Source organism: Aplysia californica, unplaced genomic scaffold (assembly GCF_000002075.1).
Source record: "Aplysia californica isolate F4 #8 unplaced genomic scaffold, AplCal3.0 scaffold00384, whole genome shotgun sequence".
Lineage (NCBI taxonomy): Eukaryota > Metazoa > Mollusca > Gastropoda > Aplysiida > Aplysiidae > Aplysia > Aplysia californica.
In genome coordinates this window covers 658,485-665,984 of record NW_004797654.1, presented here as the reverse complement: position 1 = coordinate 665,984, position 7,500 = coordinate 658,485, and positions in this window count along the sequence as shown.

Genomic DNA, 7,500 nt, shown 5'->3' with positions numbered 1-7,500 from the left:
ACGTTATCAAGACTTCTCTTAGCCGTTGAAAAAAATGAGTAAAACTCAAGCATCATTCTGTTGTCTGTTACAAAGTGAACCACATTTCTATTGTATGTTTGTCCGTGCAAATCACGTAGATGTCTATGTGGGGCTCCATTTGGAAATCAGCCGCTCGTCAAAATAAAACAATTTTAATGAATAAACCGGCTTTTCCAAGAGTTCGGTAATTTTATATTAAACTTCTTTTTTATTTTTTTTATTTTGCTGAACACTATTATTAATTTTATGTCGATTTAAAACATACATCTGGGTTGGTTTTACTGAAAAACACGAGTAAAACCACAAAAACCCCATAAATTTTCAGTTTCCAAGGAGTGTTAAGATATGGAAGTCACCAGACATTTGCGGCCATTTTCTTGCTAATGTTACTTGTGAAAACAATGACCCTCACCTTCTTCAATCGCAGATATCTCGACTTCTATTCAAGATAGATGGGTATTTTTTAATCAAAAGCAAGACAAGTGAACAAGCTCTAAGATGATAATATCAATAGCTGGTCATGCCCCAAAATTGACGAGCGCCCGATCCACCGCGTTTTTGGCACATATTAGATCTATTGGTATGTTTCTATAGCAGACGTAAGGTACTGGAATACCCGAGTTGTGGTGTGGGATTTACGTAAAACGTTGTTGTGGAGGTCAACGAGGCAGGCTCTTTTTTACTATGCATAAATCCCAAATCCCGAAAGAAAAACGTTTTAAAGACATTTCTATCTACACAGCCAGTACAGCTAGTTGAATGCTACTACTATGTGTTGCCATTTTCAATAGATTTAGATTTAAATCTGCCATTGTTTTATAATAAAGATAATATCAATAATGAATCAATTTTAATATGTAAGACCCTCGATAAAGTAAAGAAATCGAAGAAATTCTTTTTCACCGCCAATTTGGCAATTTTTATTGAATTTTAGGTTTTGGCTCATCCCCCTTTATTTTTTAATGAACAAACTCATTTGTTAGAGGAATTTATTGATACACGCTGATTGAATTTTCAGTTTCCAAGAACTCTCAACCTATGGAAGTCACCAAACCTTGGCTGCCATATCCTCTTTAATTTTACTGCTAGAACCAGGCGATCTCACCCTCCTTCAATGGCAAATATCTCGACCTCTATTTAAAACAGATGGGCTTTTTTTCACCGAAAGCAAGACAAATACGCAAACTTTTTGATGGTACCAATAGCTCAAGACGGGAAAAGCATTTTTGGAAAGGAAGCTCAGTCTAAGCGATGGGTAGAGCATTTCAACAGTCTCCTGAACAGACCACCACCGAGTAACCCACCAAACATACTCCCAGCTAGAAATGAGTTACCTATCTGCTGTGATGCTCCATCAAAACAAGAGATTCTGGATGCCATTAAGAAGCTGAACAAAGGTAAAGCGGCCGGTCCTGACCAGATTCCACCCGAAGCCCTAAAAGCAGATGCCAATGTGACGGCAGACATCCTCCTCCCACTGTTTACTAGGATCTGGAATGAGAGCAAGTTCCCAAAGGATTGGAAAGAAGGACACCTCGTGAAGCTTCCAAAAAAGGGGGATCTCAGCAACTGCAGCAACTATAGAGGGATCACTCTTCTCTCAATACCAGGTAAGGTCTTAAACAGAATCATTCTGGAAAGAATCAAGACAGGAACGGATCCAAGACTACAGGATGAACAGGCCGGTTTCCGGAAAAATCGCTCAACTACCGACCAGATTGCCACGCTGAGGATTATTGTGGAAGAGTCCCTGGAGTGGAACTCCCAGCTGATTGTCAACTTCCTTGACTACGAGAAGGCATTTGACAGTATAGACCGAGCGACACTATGGAAGATAATGAGACACCACGGAATCCCACAGAAGTTGGTTAAACCTCATCAAAAGCATGTACGAAGGGACAAGTTGCAGGGTTGTACATGATGTGGACACCATGGACACAGTTGGACGATCTGGATTTCGCATACGACTTGGCGCTTCTGTCGCACACCCAGGAACAGATACAAGCAAAGACTTCCGTATTAAACAGCCTATCGGAGTCTGTTGGATTGAGGATCCACCCCGGAAAGTCAAAGGTACTAAGGACAGATGCACAACGAAAGGAGCAGGTCACAATAAAAGGAAAGGCCCTAGAAAAGGAAGAGTTAAGGAAAACAAGACAGATCCCAGTCAGAGATGAGGTAGGAAGAAGGCGGTGGCGATGCATTGGACATACTCTCAGGAAGTCAGGCAGCTGCATAACAAAGAAAGTTTTGGATTGGAACCCACAGGGCAAGAGATCAAGGGGAAGACCTCGTGGAACTTGGAGAAGAATCACAGAAATCGATGTACAGAAAAGTGGGAAGACATGGAATAACATCAAGAGGCTAGCCCAGGATAGAGAAAAGTGGGGGGTGTTTGTCCGTGGCCTATACCCTGATGCAGGGTGAGAAAGGCAATGATGATGATGATGAATAGTTCCATATGCCCAAAAACTGGCGAGCGTCTTATCCCACTGCGTCGTGACACTTATGGCATCAATAGACTAATCGTTAAATTGTTTTTAAAAAATAAGCTAGTGACTTTACGAAAGCTAAACTAAACTTTGGAAACAGAATAGGATCTTACGTCGAAAAAAAAACACTGTGTGAAAAAATGTAAGAATTGCTGGGATGTATTAAAGCTCTAATTGATTAGTCGTCAACGTATTAAAGTCATTGGATTCAGAACATGAAGAATGGATTAATCGTGGATGAGTCTTGATTGTGAGGATTAACTTTGAGGTTTTCATATCCCAAATGTGTGGAAAAACGGAATTTGAAAACCCGTGGTTAAGCTCTATTGACGTGAAATTTGATTCCACTCGTGAGTAAGCATCCCGCTAGAATTCTATTAACACAATAGCGATAAGATATGACGAACTGGCCGTTGGGGTTGTATCTGATCCTAAAGTAAATCGTGGTTCTGGAGCATTTTCATTTCTTAAAAAGGAGTTCTTTAAAGGGTTTGGGGGTTCTATTGCTCATCCAATTGTTAGACCTTTCATGCCAAGACCAGAGAAGATTTAGCAGATCGTTTCGTTTCATTCACGTTTCAACAGCGGGCAGACAAAAGTGAACACGTTACAAAAATCGTGTTTCCGCCTTCCTTGCACGAGTGAGTGCCAGTAGCTGTTTATTGTTTACAAATTCGGACATCTTGAATAACATACAGTTTTAAAGCTCTTATCAGTCTTATCTTTCCAACCTACATGTTAATAGATCTGACTGACAGTAACAAGGGCAATGTATTTGAGTAGGGGCCTTCAGGTCACAGTACTATAATAATTAACTTTATCACTCACCGATTTTTTAAAGTGTTTTTTTTTTTTTTTACTTCTTGATGTTGTTGCTGCCCTTGTCGTTTTCATAATTTAAATCACGTTTTCTTGAATGCTTTGAATGCCTTTGTATTTTATATTACCCTTGGGCAGGTTTTTTTTAGGGGGCATTTGATTTTAAAAAACACAAACATACTTTTATTCAAGAGCGTGCACTCTTTTATATACACCTAATAAACACACACACACACACACACACACACACACACACACACACACACACACACACACACACACACAGAGACAGACTCACAAACAAACGCATACAAACACACAAACACATGCACACATTTTTTTTCTCTCCTTACAGGTGCTTCACAACACACAAATGCACACTACCACACAAACATTTACACATACGTGATCACACACACAATGCATATACATACAAGCACACACACACACACACACACACACACACACACACACACACACACACACACACACACACACACACACACACACACAGCGCGCGTGCGTCGTACTGTGAAGACGTTTCTAATCTCCGTCCTGTTGCTTGCACTTTGTACACATTTCAGTTCCGTTTGGCCTTGATAGGCAGGCAGGAAGCCCCTTAGGATTTAAATGTCGATTAGGCGAAAAAACGTGTACAATCAGAATTTCCCTTGTTAATGTCAAATGTGCAAGTAATGTACTCCTTCATACTTTTGGAAACGCTTGTTGTCGTAAATGAATGGATTCGTAGATGAAATATAGTAATAATATACTTGCTTATTTACTCTCTCCTTATACCGTCAGGTACATAAGGCGGAGAGCAGTCGATACCACGCTTGTCTGTCCATGACCACGTCCACTAATTAAGGCAGATCCAGGCCTGGGTGATTGCTTCATTCCTTAATGTGCCTCTATAGCTTCCAGTTGGTCTTCCTCGTTTTCTTTTTCCTGTTGATTTCCAATACCAGGTCTGATAGGGCAATCTTGTCATCGGCATTCTTAGAACATGTCCTAGATATCTCCATCTTCTTCTTATTATGGTTGAGTTGATATCTTCTATTCCAGCTCTTTCCAACGCTTCATTTTTTTAGATAAATGTATTCAATTTTATTTTAAAAATTCTTCGTAAACATTTTGTTTTGAAGCCTTTTAAACTTCGTTGAATTATTTGGTTTGTTTTCCATAACTCTGAACCTTACGTCAGTACAGCCAAAATGTTGCTATTATACTGTATCAAAAAAAAAAGACGTATAATGATTACTCCTATAGCAGTGTGCTAATATTCCCCATGCACTGGGGGAGAGTACCGAGTTGGATTTTATATTCTCCTCTGTCGTATTGGATTGGAACAAACGAAAACTAAACTAAAAACAAAACAGAAAAAAACCCAATTCACTATGTTTGATCCAAGTATGCATATTCGGTGCTGAATTATCCAGCGCAAAAATGGGTACAATTTCAGTTTCGCAACACCCTTCTCTTACTCAAACAGACGTAAATCCCTCAAACACTAAGGGAATACCCACATATTCCAAGGCTACGAGTATGTGGATGAAGCATTCTTATCTTCGACGATTCGTCTCTCTCTCTCTCTCTTCCCCTCCTTGTGACGTCATATTTTGCAGGCATGTGACGAGTGGGACTTTAGCTTAGTGTACGAAGGGTCCAGAAAGCTACAAGCTGCCCCAACAAACGTAACATACGAGGGCATACCAAACGTGTTTTACCTGACTATGAAGGAATAAAGTTAAAAAGCTGAAATTTGATACTAAACTTAATCTTTCTATATGTAGTGGCCTCCAACAGTTACACTCTTTTGACATCGGTGTTTGACCTTGAAAAGACTTTAAGAATAGAAGACCCTCTCGTTGGCAGAATACGAGCCCTCTACCGCTTCTTTGACCTCTTTATCACTTTAAAATGCCTTCCTTTTTAAATCCCTTTACAGTTTGGGGAATTTAAAAAAGTAGGATGGGGCTAAATCTCGAGAACAGAGTGGATGTGGCAAAATTTCATAGCCACATTCCTGCGCAGTATGAGCCGCTGTTCTTGGAGTGTGTGCTGGCGCGTTTCTGTGAAATAGCAAAATGCCTGTTCGCATCTTTCCTGTACGTTTCCTCTGCATTTTTCTTTAATAGCTTTTCGTAGTCAAGATAAACTGTCATAATTATTCCATCTTGGTCCCCCAAAAATGATAGCATCACTTTTCCACTTGATGGCTGAACTTTTGCCTTCTTTGGTGTTTGGGACGTGGACGATTTCTACTGCATTGAGGCCGAGTTTGACTCAGAATCGTAGTGGTAGACCCATGTCTCATTCATGGTAACAAGTCTTTCCCAAAAATTTAGTTTCATATAGTTGCTTGCCTTGCAAGAACAAAAACTTCATTAGTGCTACTACTACTACCCTCTGCTCAATTTTCTTTTATGTTGAAACTGGAGAAAAACATACCCCTGTTCACTTACAGTGCGCAGGGTGCTTAAGCTAGTTATCAGAAATGTTTCCCAAATTTACATGCTATCTAGAAAGTTGATTGTTGGCTTGCACCCCAAATTACAGGTTTCTACTTTTATTCCTTTATGGTCAGATAAAAAAACTTTTGGCATGCCCCTCGTACACCAACACTACTGCGTTACATGTAGCTTAAACAGAACATGCAGGAAGCTACATCTTTGCAATATAATGTTATATAGACTCGGAATTAGTGTATTCTAGACCGTCCATTGCTAAAAACATTCGCTCTGCTAGTGCACACCTTAGACACCCAACTGAAGGGCAAAACATTAGTCTCGGTGGAGCGGAATGCGCATGCAACTTTTCACACCTTCACCTATCTTGGTTCCAGATTTATATAATCAATGGTTCGCTCCATGATGGACAGTAATTATAACAGACTGCACAGTCTTGGGCTTGCAGTGCAAGTCTAAACAATATTAATCTTTATAACTCTTTGTAATGATGCCAGCTTTGTGAAAGATAACCTTGGCATCTATGCTGTAACTGTTAGAATCTCTACCGTCACATGCAGGAGATATGATTTGATTCCCAAGAGGGGAGAATTTCCATCGTGTGTCTCAGTCTTTCCCTCTCAGTTCGAGTTGGCCCCGACAGGCAGGGTAGACGCCTGCCTCTTAAATGATCTAGACTGTATTGATGTGGGCTTAAAAACATCAGTGTTTAAAAAGAAGACAGTGTTATTCTCAGATAGCCCTCAGCGTGTGTACATTATAGAAAACGCTCAAAGAACCACACTAGTTTTTTTGACAGATAAACTTTTTTCTATCAGCTAAATAGACACGACTGACACGTTGTAGGAATACCTTCATTAAGTACCCTGTACACTGATGCCAAATTAAAAGGTTAGTGTTGGGGGGGGAGGTGCAGAATTATTTGAACTAAATTCTTATCATTTAGAAAGAGGGGAAAAGCCCAACGTATTCAACAATTTACTCTCAAAAATATGATAATTGATAAATGTTTTGTTACACCAAGACAAAATTATTGACATTTTATCAAAAGCAATTTTCCTCCTCAAATGCTGATGTACAAGCATATCAGTATTTTGGTATAGATAGAACAAAGATTAACAAAAGTGTATTTTTTTCACCCCTCCCGAAACTCTCTCTCTCTCTCTCTCTCTCTCTCTCTCTCTCTCTCTCTCTCTCTCTGTGTGTGTGTGTGTGTGTGTGTCTGTGTCTGTGTGTGTCTGACTCTCTGTGTCTGTCCGTCTTGCGTAAATCGGAATTTCCCCAGCCTTAAATGACCTTTACAGATGGGTTCCATCCAGGGTCATATAAGCATCGTGGTCAAGCATGATATCGTCAAAGATTTCACCCCCTCCTGAGCCCCCCACCCCGCACACACACACACAAACGCACACAGTCACACAAACACAGTTGCTTGTTCTTACTGTGTTATGTTATTGCTCGCGGCCAATACAGTGTAAATAAGCATCAACTCCGTCACTTTTATGGGTGAATGCACGGTATTTTGGTACTGGTCTTTTCCACTATCCTTAAGGAAAAACAGACTTCATTTTAGATAAGTTATGGTGTGATTTTACGGAATCAGCAAACAGAATTACGTACAAAATGCATTCTTACAAAGATAAAAGCAGTGTAGAAAGATAGGAGGGTGTGTGTGTGTGGGGAGGGGGGGGTGTGGAAGG